Raw genomic sequence first — 16,286 nt, forward strand, 5'->3', positions numbered from 1 at the left:
AAACTTCTGCCTAATCTAGGTAAGGCTGGAGAATTATAATTAAGAGCCTGCCAGATAGCCACAATTTTGTAGCTAGTATGAATATATCATACTACCTACAAAACTGTATCTTGATCTATCTATCAAGTATAATCCTTGACAGATACATCTTCTAAGGTACTCTAGGAAGTTTGGATCTAGTATGTGTGGTTGGTGGACACAACTTGAAAGCTTTGATGCCTATCAACAGATCATGCATAAACAGAGTTTTTGGAGAAAATGAGTACAGGTGGTCCTCGACTTACGACCACAATTGAACCACAAGCAAGACAGTTGTGAAGTGAATTTTGCCCTATTTTATGTCTTTTCTTGCCGTTGTTGTGAAGTGAATTACTGCAGTTAGTAACGCGGTTGTTAAGTGAATCTGGCTTCCCTCATGGACTGTGCTTGTCAGAAGGTCACAAAAGGGGGTCACATGACCCCGGGATGCTGCAACCACCATAAAATATGAACCAGTTGCAGGCATCTGAATTTCAATCACATGATCATGGGGATGGTGCAATGGTCGTATGTGTGAAAAACGATCACTAAATGAATTGTAAATAAAGCACTACCTCTATACCATTTTCCAGGGGAAAAAGGTGGGGGAGACAGAAGAGTTGCAGCTTTGTTTACTGGCTCTAGGACTACTGCCTTCTGTTAGATAGGTTAGGGAGTGAAGCTTATGTTGCTTAGCAACTGCATTATGTATTCCTTGATTCTGACTAACATAACTAGCCAGATAGGCCTTGTGGTGTTTGTAATACTGAAACAGTTGGCCATAAGAGAAGAACCACTTGGGACAACAGAGCCTTAAATTAGGCAACGGCCAAATAGCGCTAATTTCCCTATCTTGTTTTCTGCAGATAATCACTGAGAGAAAAGAGACAAAAATGTCACAGAATATGAACTCGAACAGAAAATATAGATGGTTTTGGGGCAAAAAAGGTGCAAAGACTCAGCAATCCAGCATTTGGGTAAGTTGAAAAACAAGGTATCAGCTGAAATCATCCAATGATTGTACACAATTGTACAGTACAATTCCAATTTGTGTTGTCATCACAACCTTGGCCTGGAAATGGCCGTTGTACAAGTTTTCTTCAACTGGTGGCGGTGGTGGTTCTTTTAGTACATTTTAGTTCTTAGCCAGGAAGGTAACAATTTTATATAAGCAAATAAGAACATTTAACAATTCTAGATTGTATATATAATTTGATTTCACCACAGATTTTGGTTTTCTTCAGAAAGTATAGAAAGGTTTAATTTTGGCCATTTTGATTCCCTCCCCCCCTTTTTTTGCTGCATAATAGTGGGAAAGAGGTAGAGAGAAGGGAGTAAAAGTTGAATTTGTCCAGGGGCATTGTGAGTCATGTTACTAAGCTGTCTCATGATTATCATATCACTAAAACTCTGTGTGTCTCCATCTGATAATTTTCTTTTTGGCACAGAAAGAACTCCTTCCTGGTAGATTGGATGTTGCTTCTAACTACTACTACTACTAGTAGTAACTACTACTACTAGTAGTAGTAGGTCAGAAAACTATGTAATTTTGTGACAAAATATACAGTTTCAGCTCTAGCAGAGATAAAGCCATAACTTGAAAGAAAAGGAGGGAAAGCAACGTGCAGCCTGCCAAATATAGGAAGAGAGTGGGATACTGGTAGTTCTTGACTTACAACAGTTCATTTAGTGACCATTCAAAGTCACAATGGCACTGAAAGAAGTGACTTATGACCATTTTTCACACTTATGACCATTGTAGCATCCCTGTGGTCGTGATCAAATGTCATATTCTTGGCAACTGACTCATAATTATGACAGTTGCAAAGTTCCAGGGTCATGTGATTCCCTTTTGCAAACCTCTGACAAGCAAAGTCAAGGCAGAAACCATATTTATTTAACAACAGTGTCACTAACTTAACAACTGCAGTGATTAACTTAACAACTGTGGCAAGAAAGGTCATAAAATGGAGCAAAATTCACTTAACAAATGTCTCACTTAGCAACAGAAATGTTGGGCTCGATTTTGGTCATAACTCGAAGATTATCTGTAGTCTGTAAACTGAAATATAATCGGCATTTGATGGAAAGAGAAGCAGGAATAGAATTCTTTTACACCTGAGAGGCAAGCTAGATGTAATAGTGGAGTCACTCTTCTTCCTGTTTCGGCTTAATTAGTATGTAAAGATTTTGGGGACTGGCACTAGTTTCTTACAACAAGTAGAAACATGTTCATTGCCGTAAGAACCTCTGGCTTGGGGTGATAAAGACTGCCTCCTACTTCTAGTAGCCTAGGAAAAATACGTAATTATTGCTACTCCATTATCTTAAAGACCGGAATAGTAACAGGGAACTTGGATTTTGCATTTGTGAACTTAGCCATTGTGACTTGCAAACCTTGTTTATATTTTTGTTTATTTATTCAATGTAGATATTATTTTCAGCTTAGTATTATTTGGTCAAGAGTGACTTATTTAACAAAACATGAGTGAACAAACCAAGAAATATCATGATGTGTGTACTCAGCTTCTGTAAGTTTCTGAAGTAAGCAACTCTGTTCATAATCATAATTTATTTTCTGTTGCAAGAGAAAACCACAGCCTTTAACTGTAAGGCCTTAAAGCAGATGTACAAATATGTTCTTACCCACTCAATCTTCCATACCCCACCCCAGTGGCTCTCCTAAAACTAGTTGCCTCTCATCTGCTACTAGTGGCAGATTGTAGTGCAATACCTTCTACGTATCCTTCACTGATTAAATTCAAATAATATGCTTTTGGAGAACCATGGATATGGGAAAAGGCCCATAGGCTGCAAACCAGCTACCTGCTGTGCAGGATTGTACCTTGGTCAAATGAGCACCTGAGTGGGGGGGAAAACAGCTGAATCCTAAAGCGTTTCCACCTCCAAGAATGACCACTTGGATGGGCCTCCATCAGGTCACTTCCTGTAAGACTTTCATAGAACATGCGTTCTGTACTGCTGCAGTTCCTATTCGGTCTCCACAATATGACACCATTATTATCCAGTCAATCAATTTTTACTTAATTTGATTTAATTCTGTTCAAGATCTCGTTTTTTTTCTTTTTTCCTGCTCTATGCTGAACATATAAGTAGTCCTCAACTTACGACCACAACTGAGCCCAAAATTTGTATTGCTAAGCAAGACGGCTGCTAAGTGGGTTTTGCTCCATTTTATGACCTTTCTTGCCACACTTGTTGAGTGAATCTCTGCCGTTTTTAAGGTAGTAACACAGCTGTTAAATAAATCAAGCTTCCCCATTGCCTTTGCTTGACAGAAGGTTACAAAAGTTGATTGTATGACCGCAGGACATTGCAACCATCATAAATCCATGCCAGTTGCCAAGTGTCTGAATTTTGATCATGTGACCATGGGAAACTACAATGATCATGTGAAAAACAGCTATAAGTCACTTGTTTCCATGTTGTTGTAACTTTGAACAGTCACCAAATGAATGGTTGTAAGTCGAGGACTACCTGTAATCTTTCTATTTCTATTATGTTCATTCAATATTCTTAATGTAAATTATCTGTATTTTCTCATTGCCTGGGCACCAGCACATTTGTGACTCTCAGTTGGGATCTGAATTTAATTTACTTTTCAAAAGAGTTGTCTCTGCATCCTCATGACTTACTCCAGTTCCACTCTGATACCTAGCTTGTCTTTTCTGGGTTAGACTCCTCCTCCTTGAATATAATTTGTTCAGGAAGCTCTTTTCCTTATGTACAGAAAGATAGATTTGCTCCTTAGAAAAACTACCATTGAGTCAAAGGCTGCTTGAACAAGCGATACGGGTTATAATCGCCTTATTTCCATGTTTAGTGTTACTTTCCTTCCAGTTTTGAAGCTGGCACAAATATCAAGCAAGTAACTGGAAGCAATTTGAAATGTTATCCAACCTTCGATGTAAAATGTAAAGACTTAACCTAAGTGTCCCTCTTTTGATGTCGGTACTTGCTGTACTAAAATTATATTTTGAAATATCCTCAATTAGCTGTTTCAGGGGACAAAATACTCCTTAAATATGGCTATGTATAAAAAAAAGACTTTTGCCTTTTTAAAAAATTAATACCCTAAAACTGAATATATTATTAATATTCCACTTAACCTATGACTAAACTGAAAGTGTTTTATTTTCCTAGGACTAGATGTACCTTCTGCTGCTTATGGTTTTCTTGTTTTTTCCTTTCTCTCAATTTGCCTATTTCAGCCTGGGACGCAACATTTTTTTTTACCATCTCTCAAGGTTCTGTAAGCAATTTCATCTTTGAAATTGTAGCTCCCAACCCTACTTTTGTAGCCCTGAGGTGTTTCCCAAAATCACACACCAATGAAATTGAGAAACAAATAACTGATCTCCACTGTTACAATTTTCTGCTTTAAAAAAAAAATAACCCCCAAATAGGTGCATAAGATTAAAGGTAATATACTCTTCCTCTTGGTTAGGCTGCTTATTCAATGTTCTTTCTGTGGGCTTTAAATGCTGGAAAGATTTATGAAAAGTATAGCACCCAATCACAAAATATCAGGGGATGGGTAGCCCATCAAGCTTGTGATATATTATACATGTTTTTTTTAAAAAAAGCAACCCTAAAATATTGATATAGACACTTGCTTGAGCTAATTATTCTCTACTTTAAGAATAATTGGTGTCAATATTTCCCCTGTCTCCCGCCTTCTCCATTTCAAGTACGATATTTTCTTTTATTTGGGATAAAAAATTAGTATGTTTTATTGCTCTCTTGGGCCAGGGAGCAATGAAAGTGAGAGGTTTTTTTCCCTGCTGTTTTAATTTTTTAAATAGTAACATTAATAATCTTTAGTAACATAAACATAGGCACTAAACTATTAAGAAAAAAATGATCTGCTTGGAAGAAACTAAATAAAGCTAATTTTTAAAAGTAAAACCAAGCATAATAAAAAAATAGAGAATAAAAAGAAAATAGAAAAATAGCTTATCAAAAAAAACCCAAAAATGATAAAAGTAATATACAGCAATAAAGGAGAATATTTATAACTCAGGGTTGAGATGAGGGGTCCTTTGTGCTCTCTGAGCTTGGTTGTTTTCTTGCAAATGTTTCATTACCCAAACTAGTAACATCATCAGTGCACAATATACAACAATTAATGTTTCCAGATTTATTTCCTCTTCTTTGATGCAAAGATTTCAATTTTATAGGCATTCAAATCATTGAGGTTCAATTTTTAAACATCAGCTTAAGCCTAGACCACACAGGATCATCTGGCCTGATCTTGCCTCAGGTTAAAACAAAGCCAATTGACAAATTACTATATTCTAATGTTGTGTCTAAACCTCCTATGTCTTGTGCCATGAAAAGAAATCCCTTGTTTATGCAAGAAGAATGAGGAATGTATTAGAAAGACTCAGATAGTAATTTTGCCGACTTTACTTTTTTATCACAGAGCAGAAGGTTCGGTCTTGGGAAGGATGAGACATGGTAGGTAGACAGTGAAAGTGTCAAAAACAATGGAAAGATTCAGTGTGACATGTGAAATTCCTTTCGATTGCTGAAAATACAATACTTAAGTGTCCTCCGAAGAGCCTTCAGTATGAAGATCAAATATTTCAAACTTCTCAAGACCTATGCAACTAACAGACCAAAACTATTTATTTTCCATTGTTGTTTTTCTGATTTGGATATTTTAGAATACAGAAGTGAAACTCTAGATTTCCGTGGAAATTATGAGGGCACAAGAGGTTGAGATTTTATTTCCTACCACATACATATGGACATGGCTACCTATGATCCACTGCTGCCTGTTTTTTTTTTTTTTTTTGGTAGAGGATGGCAGGCCCCAGAGCCGTCCGTTTGGTGCTTATCACACTTAAAGCAAACTTCACAGCAGAAACAAATGCTTTGAAGGGCAGGAAATGTGCCTAAGAGAGAAGCAGTGAGGGGCCTGCAGGAACTGGAATTATGATGTCAAACTCAAACAACCTTTACAAATTAGAGTCTTGGGAAGCTTACTGACCCATAACTGTATACTACTTTCTCGCCTGTGTGATTTCAAGACTCTGGCTGAGGCTTCAGTCCCATGGTAGATGCAAGTGGATAGTCTGCTTAAATCAATGTACAGATTATACAGTTTTCGAATGGGATCTTGTCATCAGCCAAAAGCAGGTTAGAACTTCAGTGGGCAATCCAAATAAGCCTTGATCAGTTGAAATTCAGAGACTGGAACTGGAAATGATTTACTGAATATGCCACAATTTGCTGGCTGTACCATAGGCAACCACGTATGTCTCACAAATGTGAGATAAGGTTCATATAGCGCTCTAAACTAAGTGGCTCACATTAAATTAGCACAAGTATTCTACAATACTTGTGCACTGAGTGACCCTGACAAAAACTAAACAAGGTCATAACCGGTTAGTAGAACCAGCAGGGCTTTAGAGACAAGATAGGAAAATATGTCTAATTAACTAGGTTTAATTAGTTATTTAAAATTATATTGTAATGATTTGCTTAATTATTGTATTGCTATTTTTGTATTGTAAAAAATAGATAAGCTTTGTTTTTGTATGTTCTTTTTTTTTCCTTTTTAGCTTGCATTATTTAGTCTTTTTTCATAGAATTGTAAGGCTGGAAAAGACCCTGGAGGCAGTGGTGGGATTCAGTCACTTCGCACCACTTCAGCAGAACCGGTAGCTAATTTCTTGTTGCCCATGCCCAGAATGGACTTCCTGAAGTGGCATCCACACAGAGAACCGATTGTTCACATATTTGAATCCCACCACTGTCTGGAGGTCTTCTAGTCCAGTGCCCCCAAACCTTTGGGTGCCAACGACCGGTTTGTGGAGAGCAGTTTTTCCATGAACTGGGAGAGAGGCATGGTTTCACACACTGCCTGGATCCCATGCTTGCTTGGATGGGGCTTCATTCACTTGCGTGGCCCACTTCCTGGCAGGTTGCAGCCCGGTTTCATTCCACGGCCCAGGGGTTGCGGACCCTTGTTTTGGTCAAACCCCTGCCCAAGACAGGAATCCTTATATCATTCCAGACAAATAGTATTTTTTCTTGAAAAATTCCAATGACAAGCAGTCACAACTCCAGGAGGCAAGCTGTCCCATTGGTTAATTGTTCTCGCTGGCAAGGAAATGCCTCCTTATTTCCAGGTTGGAACTGCTCTGACAAATTTCCATCTATAGAGCTGTGGCGGCGCAGTGGTTAGAATGCAGTACTGCAGGCTAACTCACTGCTCTCTCCAGGAGTTCGATCCTGACCGGCTCAAGGCTGACTCAGCCTTCCATCCTTCTGAGGTCAGTCAAATGAGGACCCAGAGATACTGACTCTGTAAACCACTTAGAGAGGGCTGTAAAACACTGTGAAGCGGTATATAAGCCTAACTACTATTGCTGTTCCTATTGCTTTTTGTCTTGACCCCAAGTCCTATGGAGAATAACTAGATCCTTTTTTCCCAGTGGCAGCCCAACTATTGGAAGACTGCTATTATGCCTCCCCTGAATTTTTTATTCATTAGGCTAAACAAACCTAGTTCCCTTAGCCATTGATCATACAATTTAGCCTCCTGACCTCTTATCATCTTTGTTGCTCTTCTCTGCACTCTTTCTATGATATATATATATATATATATATGTTTTCTGAGGTTTTCGCGGGTGTTTGTATGTAGATCTTTGGTCATTCGGGTTTTCCCCCCACATAGAATTGGAGATATCAGGGCAACATTTCGACGAAATCTCATCCGTCATCCTCAGGCTGGTGGCTTCAGCTTCGTTCTTCATACTATATATATATATATATATATATATATATATATATATATAGTATGGAGTAGAATTAATAAGCTTCTTCCCAACTGCTGTCATTTCTACTTTTCAAAAACTCAGTGAAATTACATATATAAAAAAAAACAAAAGAAAAGGAGTCACAGGGTTGTAGGCTAGATTAGAAAATCCAAAAAAGTCCCTGATAGTCTTCCTATTCCACCTAAGGTCCTTGCAGTTCCCACAATATTCCCAAATGATACTATATAACTTAAAATCATCTTTATTTTGCTACTAAGAGATGGTTCAAGTTATTCTATTGCATGAAGTGAAGAACAATATGTTTAAATAATTATTACTTAAAATTAATTTAATATAAATAAAAATAATGTAAATGATAATTAATTAAATTTATACTCTGCCCATCTCATTATCCAAAGGGAAATATTACTATTTCTCACTTTGGATGGGTTGGCAGTTGGATTTTACTTCAACGCCATGTGAAAAAAAAATTCTTGACTTCAACTGAATCATAGGTTAATTTAAGAAGCCCAGACTATTTTATTCTTTTGCAAAAAACAAAGAAACCATCACTCCCAGGGTCTGCTGACTGGTGCTATTGCCTCATTTGTCCCAAAGGTAAGGATGATCCTGCTGTTATTTGACATCAAAGAGAAATACAACCAGGTGACTTGTGTACTTGTACATTGCTAATGCTGACATCACTCTAGTGTTAAAGTTGCATGGCCAAAAACTCTTAGCAACTAGGAACAAGGGCAGGGCTAAGCAACTATGGCCCCTTTACAACCAGTGGACTTCAAGTCCCTGAATTGCTGAGCCAGGAATTACCTGGTGGTAATTTGCTAGATTAATTGCCTTTATGGTTCCTGGAATTAATTCACATGTAGGGCTTCTATTTGTCCAAAAAAAGGGATCTCTTCTGGAGCATACAAGTTTGAGTTCAGTAAAATGTATTCCTCATCTCCAAACTGCCACCTTTTTTAGCAGCCCACGGCAATAACTTTAAAATGGTAGCAAAGTTGAAAAATAGAGACAGAACAAATTTAGGTAGTACAGTATTTTAAAAATGGGGTGGGGGGAGTTTCAGCCTCCCCCTGTCTACCAGCTTTCATTTTGTCTATCAAAAGGGAAGCAAATAAGAAATAGAGTATTAATCAGAAATATATTGAAAAATGACTATTTGGCTTCAATCTATATTTAGCTTCCCTGATTATTGATTGGCTTTTATTTTTGGTGTTGCAGGATATTTGTGACCTGACTTGTTTCAGATTTTGACACTTCAAAACTCTCTAATGCACAAACTCTTAAGGTAGTGTTTCTCAACCTTGCCAACTCTAAGATGTGTAGAGTTCATCTCTCAGCCAACAATTCCCCTCCGAGAATTCTGGGAGTTGAAGTCCAGTAATGGAATGTGGGAATAACTTTGGGAAAAGTGGGGAATAGATCGTGCCTATGAAACAATTTGACAAAAGAGGCAGGAGCCCCCAGTGGTTTAACAATCAGCGAATGAACCTTAGAAAGGACCTGCCCTAATGGATCAACCAGTTAAAAGTGACTGTGGGAAGATTTGTACTTTCCCATTAGCAAGATTCTGTTGATGTAAATGTAGGCCTCCCCACGGATTTTACTCTGCTAGTCCTTGCCGAGGGCATTTGCATACTTTTGAACTGCTAGGTTGGCAGGAGCTGGGGAGAGGACGGGAGCTCACCCCTTCGCTTGGTGCTTAGGTCTCAAACCTGGGCTGCAAGCTTTCCAGTCAATAAGCCCAGTGTCTTAACTGCTGAGCCACCGCTCTGCCCCTCTGTTGATGTAGCCTACTACATTTCACTCATCTAGTTGGGTTTGCTGGTTTGCCCAGAATGGCTGACAAGTCCACATACCTTAAAGTTGTCAAGCTTGAAAAACACTGCTAAGGGTAGCAACATAACAAAGCTGTATGATCTATTAAGTTTCTCATAGTTTTGCTAGGTTGGTTCAAGAGTCTGCAGTTCTTCCCAGTCTTTCCTCCAGCGTTTGATGGGAAAGGAGTTATAAAAGGGAGAAGTAACCCAGCACTCACTCAACACTCCTCAATCCCAGAGTTATGTATTTGTTAGATTTATATTCCCTCTTTCCTCCAGTAGCTCAAAACACTACGTGGTATACAGTGCACTGATGACATTATATAGTTTGATAATGAAATGTCTGCAAGAAAACCACCAGCTTCAAAGAGCACCAAAGCCCCACAATTCAACCCTGAATTACAAATATTATCTTCTATCAACACTACACATATAAATAACATCCATTTTACCTGTACAATAACAAAATTGTTAGGTAGAGAACGTAGGGGTGGGAGAACGTGCTGGTGGGAGAATTCTGAGAGTTGAAGTGGATACATCTTCATGGTGCCAAGGATGAGGAACCGTGATCTGTTGACTTCTTGATGACTAATGGAGAATGACTTCCTTCAGCTGAGCTCCCATTCTGGTGGTACATAAGCACTCCCATGTCATTTTATTGGCAAGAGTACAGCAATGGTTTGTCATTGTCCTCTTCCAGGATATATTTTTTTCAGTTTCCCAATCTAGAGTACACTTCTGAGAAGTCCTGGTCAGACAGTGCTTCTGGGATCAGCCCATATTATTTTCAATAAGCAGGATAACAATGGAAAGTGGATGATGCTTTGTCTGGTACATGAATAGGACTGGGGTTTTCTGTTTACTCTGTTGTTGGTTTTTTTTGAAGGGTTTTTGTTTTTTTAGAAAAGGTTAGCCCTATTTTTAAGATTAATATTACAGGTTTTCTGCCTTTCCTTGCCTTAGAATAGAAAAATCTGGGCAATATTCAGAAGACATTCTGGAACCACAAAATGAAACCTGGGCACCACTCTTAAGCTGGGGTCTCAGTAGCCCACCTTTGAACTAAATGATAATCCCGATACAAGGATTATTACAAAGCATGGTCTATATATACTGAATGGAAGTACTACAATTCCTGTGTAAAAGGTAATAAGGAAGCTAAACTACAGCATGCAAATCATATGACTTAACATTAATATAGTACAGTATACAATTCATTTTCTCTATTTATTCAATCCAGTTGTCTATTCCCCAAGAGCCATGTTTATTTTTAATAAGGTGCCATTGATTCTGCTTTATGCTATTTACCTAAAATCATTGGGCACTTTCCACACAGCACAGAGCAGATGTTGTAACCACATTCCTGTCTCCCGGGAGTGGTCCCTCCTTGTTAAAAATGAAACAATTTCTTGATGTCTGATAGACATCTCTTTGACTTGTATCCTTAGGACACTAGTTTACAGGACATAATGCTAGATTCAGAGATAGCGAACATTCAGAGCAGTTCCCCTTTTAACTTTTTTTTAAAAGCCTTGGTTTACACAGTAATTGTTACTTCAAGGCTAGGCTGTTCACTTGGCCTTTCAACACCTCCCCCCCCAAGAAGAGGTTAGGCCAGGACAAAAACAGCTTTATTTTGTTTCATTGTCTTTAAATTTACGTATAATTTAGTCATATCTTTATGATTACTCTCCAATTGTGTATTTAACAGTTAACTGCTTCTGTTATGTTAAATATTACAGATGGATAACAGTCATGTTAAATGTTACAGCTGGACACCAGTTCTTTGGTGTCTACCCAAGTTTCTTAGGGTTCTCAAAGTTGTCCAGTCTGATTGTCTGAAAAGAAATCGGTCTTTGAAAGAATAAATTAAAGTTCCCAAGAAGAGCAGATTAATATTGTCAGCATTTACAGTTCATCCATATTTTTAATGCTGCCATATCCGCTAAGACAGGGGTGTCAAACTGCCAGTCTGCAGGCCAGACGGGTCATACGGAAGCCGCGCCCACCCCATTGCCGGCAATGGCAAAACCGTCCCGATACGTTGCACGTCACGTGACGTCGCGAGTTTGACATGTCTGAGCTAAGAGTTTATTCACTGCAAAACCACTTGCAGCAAATGAAGGCATGGGAATTTCCTCCCTGCTGGTTGAATCAAACTTATGGGGCTTCCACATTCAACCTCCAGCTCCTCTCTTCTTTGACCCAATATTTCTCTAATATATGTGGGACTCTAAAATAACTTCCATTGATATCAGTGGAGGCTATTTGAAAGCTTAATGACCCTGTAGAGTGCAATGGGTTGTTATTATATATATGTTTCAATATGTGTGAACAGGATGTGTGGATCAGGCCTCATATATCACAGGTCTACAATGAGCTAGGTTGCCATTTATGCTCTACACCAGGGGTCTTCAAACTTGGCCCTTTTATGACTCAACACTGGCTGAGGAATTCTGGGAGCTGAAGTCCACAAGTCATAAAAGGGCCAAGTTTGAAGACCCCTACTCTTCACAAATCTTGTTGCTTGCTTGCCATCAAATTAATACAAAAGATCTTATTTCCCGCCCACAATTTACCTATGAATATATAAACAGAACATTAATATAAAGTACTATTATTTGCCTGAGAACACGGAACATAAAACAATAAGGTTGGAAGGGTCCTTGGAGGTCTCCTGCTACAACCCCATGCTTGAGCAGGAGATGCTATACCATTCTGGACAAATGGCTGTCCAATCTCTTCTTGAAAACCTCCAGTGATGAAACACCCACAACTTCTGGAGGCAAGTTGTTCCACTGATTATTTGTTCTCACTGACAGGAAGTTCCTCCTTAGTTTTAAATTGTATCTCTTTAATAATCTTCTACCCATTACCCCTTGCCCAGCCCTCATATACTTTGGAGAATAGGTCAACCTTTCTTCTCTGTGAGAGCCCTCAAGTATTGGAAGACTGCTATCATGTCATCTCTAGTCCTTCTCTTTGTTAGGCTACATGTATTTAGTACCTTTAACCGTTCATTGTACGGTTTGGCCACCAGACCCCTTACCATCTTTGTTGCTCTTCTCTTTCTAGGGTCTTAGTATCTTTTTTTTTATATCATGGGGATCAGAAAATGAATGCAGTATTTTAAGTGTGATCTGACTAGTGCAATAAAGAGCAACACCATTGAATAAGTCTTCTTTCTTTTTTTCTTTTTCTATTTTAGTTTCTCTATATATATTTAATATTACTAAGGTTTGTTCTACCCTATATAAGCTAGAGAGTGATGGATTTTAGAGTTTATGGTTGTTAGTATATGGTTGTTTATGATTGTTTTTTTATATATACCTTGTATTTAGCTCTGGGAAGTCGGGGGGGGAGGGGGGGAGGGGGGAGAGGTAGGGGGGAGGGCGAAGGGAGGGGGAGGGGGGACTGTTAAAGATAAATTGTATGTTAAAACTTTTCAATAAAAAAAAGAGCAACACCATTGCTTCATATGATATTGATACTATCCCTCCGTTGGTGTAGCCTAGGACTGCATTGGCTTTTTTGGCAGCTGCAGCACACTGCTGGCTCATGCCTCAGTGGTTGTCTGCTAGGACACCTAAATGACTCTTACAGTTACTATTGTTGAGCTAGGTACCACCTATTGTATAGGTGTGCATTTGTTTTTTCTTGCCTAAATATAGGCATTTTCTTGAATACAGCCCAGCGTTCAAGTCAAGATCCTTCTGAATCTTGAGTTTATCTTCACAAATATTAGCTATTCCCACTAGTTTGGTAGATTAGTAGAATACTATTAATAAAATAAAAATATTTTATTATTAAATGGCATTGATATTAATAAGTGTTACTAAAATAAAATTAAGAGTTTTAATACAATATATAAGTAATAATATTAATAGATTAAGCATGCTATAGTGCCCTCACCATAGAATAATGTATGATATCTCCAAATAGTTTCCAGAGTGTGTTCCTAATTACATTACATTGTTATGGAAAGGAAGAATTGCCAGTGTTTGTCATTATCTTAATACTAGGCTGTATTAAATATTCCCACACTTCTGTGATCGGTTGCCAGCATTTTTCCTCTTACGATAATAACAGTACATGAATCTAACAGCACTGCTCTAATCTCACTGTTGACTATTAGCTGCTGTCCATGAATTTTTAGCCTTTGGTTATCAACAAGGTATCTCTAACAAACACAGGCTGGTTTAGCACTACATTAACTGTTACATCTTCTCTCTCTCTCAAAAAAAAAACAAAAAAACATAGTTGTAGAAATTGTGGTTTGAAAAAAACACAGAGGGAAATTGTACACTAGTCCCTAACCCTGCTGATGGTAGTAATTGCTAAACCAGTTCAAGACCATATTACAGAAGGTGTCAAATGAAGAATCAGAGGGGCAGTTAGTTTGAAGGATGAAAAGTTCTGTTCAATTGGAATGTTTTACCGGTACTCCTTTGCAGCCTCCAGTTTGGTTCTTAGTTCAATACAACAAATCTTAGTCATGGCTCTTTGACTTTTGGGGGATTTTTTTTATCAATTCAGGCCACATCTATCATCAGGCAAAATGTCTCCCATAAAGGACCGTATGATGGTCTATAACAGTGACGGTGAACCTTTTAGAGACCGAGTGCCCAAAAACTGCCCCCACCCCCCCAGCCAGTACCTACTCCGCCCCTGCTCTGCCCCCCCACCCCCCCTGCCCCCACTCCGTCCCCACCCCGCCCACCCGCAGGGCCACTCACCACCTCAGCGGCCTGCCGCAGATCGCCCAGGCGGCCCAGCAGTGCCCTGGTGGCCATGCCCTCCACCCGCACCCCACAACAACTGCACATGACGGGGCGTGAGGGTGGAGTCTTGTCCCTGCTGCCTGGCTGCCATGTTGTTGGCTATGCTGCTCCACATGTGCTCGGGGGCAACTTTCCTCCAGAGGGTGCTACTGGTGGGGGGGCATGGGGGGAGGCGGGACTGGGGCAATGGCACGCATGCCCACAGAGAGGGCTCTGAGTGCCGCCTCTGGCACGCGTGTCATAGGTTCGCCACCACTGGTCTATAAAGTGGTGCCATAGATCACTACTATGGAGTGAGTGTGCCACTTTCTATATCAACTACTGAAGAACAGCAAAATAAACAGCCCCAACAATTTGCAGTGACTGCAAAATGAAACTATGAAGCATGAGACACTGACAGTCCTTGCTTAACAATGGTAATTGGGACCAGTAATTTCTCCACTGACTTTGCTCATCAGAAGCCGGTGATGAAGATCGCAAATGGTGATCATGTGAGTCCAAGATGCTGTCACCATTGTGATCGTGATCACGTGACCATGGTAAATGATATGACTATGAGAACCAGTCTTAAGCCTCATTCAATGCGGTCATAACTTTGAATGGACTTGAATGAGTAGTTGTGAAAGGAGAACTCCCTGTAATTGATGGCAAGAGAATAGGAATACTATCAAATACATTAGACAAGTCTAATTTTTCAGTAACCAGTTTTGGTGGGTGTGCCTTTCTTTTTTCCTATAGGCAGGGCTTTTTTTCTCATAGAACGCTCAGAACGGAGTTCCGGCACCTTTTTTGGATGGAACCTTGTAGGGTAGGTAGGCAAGGTGGGTTGTATGACATGTGTGAGTTCCGGCACCTTTTTCTTTTACAAAAAAAGCACTGCCTATAGGCTTAGGACACCTAAAGAAATTTTAAATCTTTATCTATGCATCAGCAGTGAAGGTCATCTGTGCCTTTCTCATACTTACATCTGATTGACTTGCAACTACAGAGTATACATTTTAAATATAATTTATGAAGCTTCAAATGGCTCAGTTCACATATATTGGGAAATCATTATTTCCAACTAGGTGAAAACTAGTAGGGTCAAGTTTCCTTCCTCTCGCCTTACCTTTTAAGCTTGCAAGCCAAACAGTCAAAGCTGTTACCTGCAATTTAGGCAAATAATAATAATAATTTTAGCTATGTTTATCCAGAGAGGGAAACAAATCTAGATCCATAATTGGATAATAAGACAAGGCAAAACAATTCAAAATAAAATGAAAGTTTTAGTTTCCAGAATTCATCCCCAGGGAAGATAGGAACAAAAATCCAAACATTCGGCAGATGTTTCAGTCAGGAAGTTGGAATTCAAAGCCATTCTCACAATAGAGATTGTAGACTCAAAGCAACAACGATAGGAGTTACAAGTGTCAGGTAATATCTGACAGAGGAATATCGAAACCAGCCCCTTTTCACATCTGCTCTTGGAAGATGGCTCATTATTTACCTGTCTTTCGCAAACATGAGGCTCTTATTCTGGCCACTGTTCATAGTGATATTTTTGGATCCCTGAGAATTCAGCGGATTGCATGTCACTAGGAGCTGCAGTTAGTTCAGAAATTTCATGTGCAAAAGGTGGGGGAAGTGTCTGAATATTGCATTTAGAACAGAAAGCAATACAAAAACATCTGAATATAAGCAAGCTTGATAGAGTTAAACATGCAGGAGACCGAGAATTAGCAAACTAAAAGCCTTTAACCGACATTAACACATCTCAAGGAATGAGTAAAGCAGATTTCAGTGAATACATGGTGTGGTCTGAATCTTGCCACAGAGAAGACTGAGATAGTCATGTAAATGAGGAGATTAATTCTTTA

At 39.1% G+C, this 16,286-nt stretch overlaps 1 protein-coding gene across 1 annotated transcript in view; it reads left to right on the forward strand.

The window, feature by feature from the left end:
• Window positions 1-936: 936 nt before the first annotated feature.
• The window catches only part of ACOT11 (acyl-CoA thioesterase 11), a 111,809-nt gene continuing 96,459 nt past the window's right edge, over window positions 937-16,286 (forward strand). The window contains exon 1 of the mRNA XM_083359635.1: window positions 937-995. The gene's annotated coding sequence lies outside the window, so the exon portion shown is untranslated. The remainder of the gene's footprint in view (window positions 996-16,286) is intronic.

Source organism: Vipera ursinii, assembly GCF_947247035.1.
Source record: "Vipera ursinii genome assembly, chromosome: 3".
Lineage (NCBI taxonomy): Eukaryota > Metazoa > Chordata > Lepidosauria > Squamata > Viperidae > Vipera > Vipera ursinii.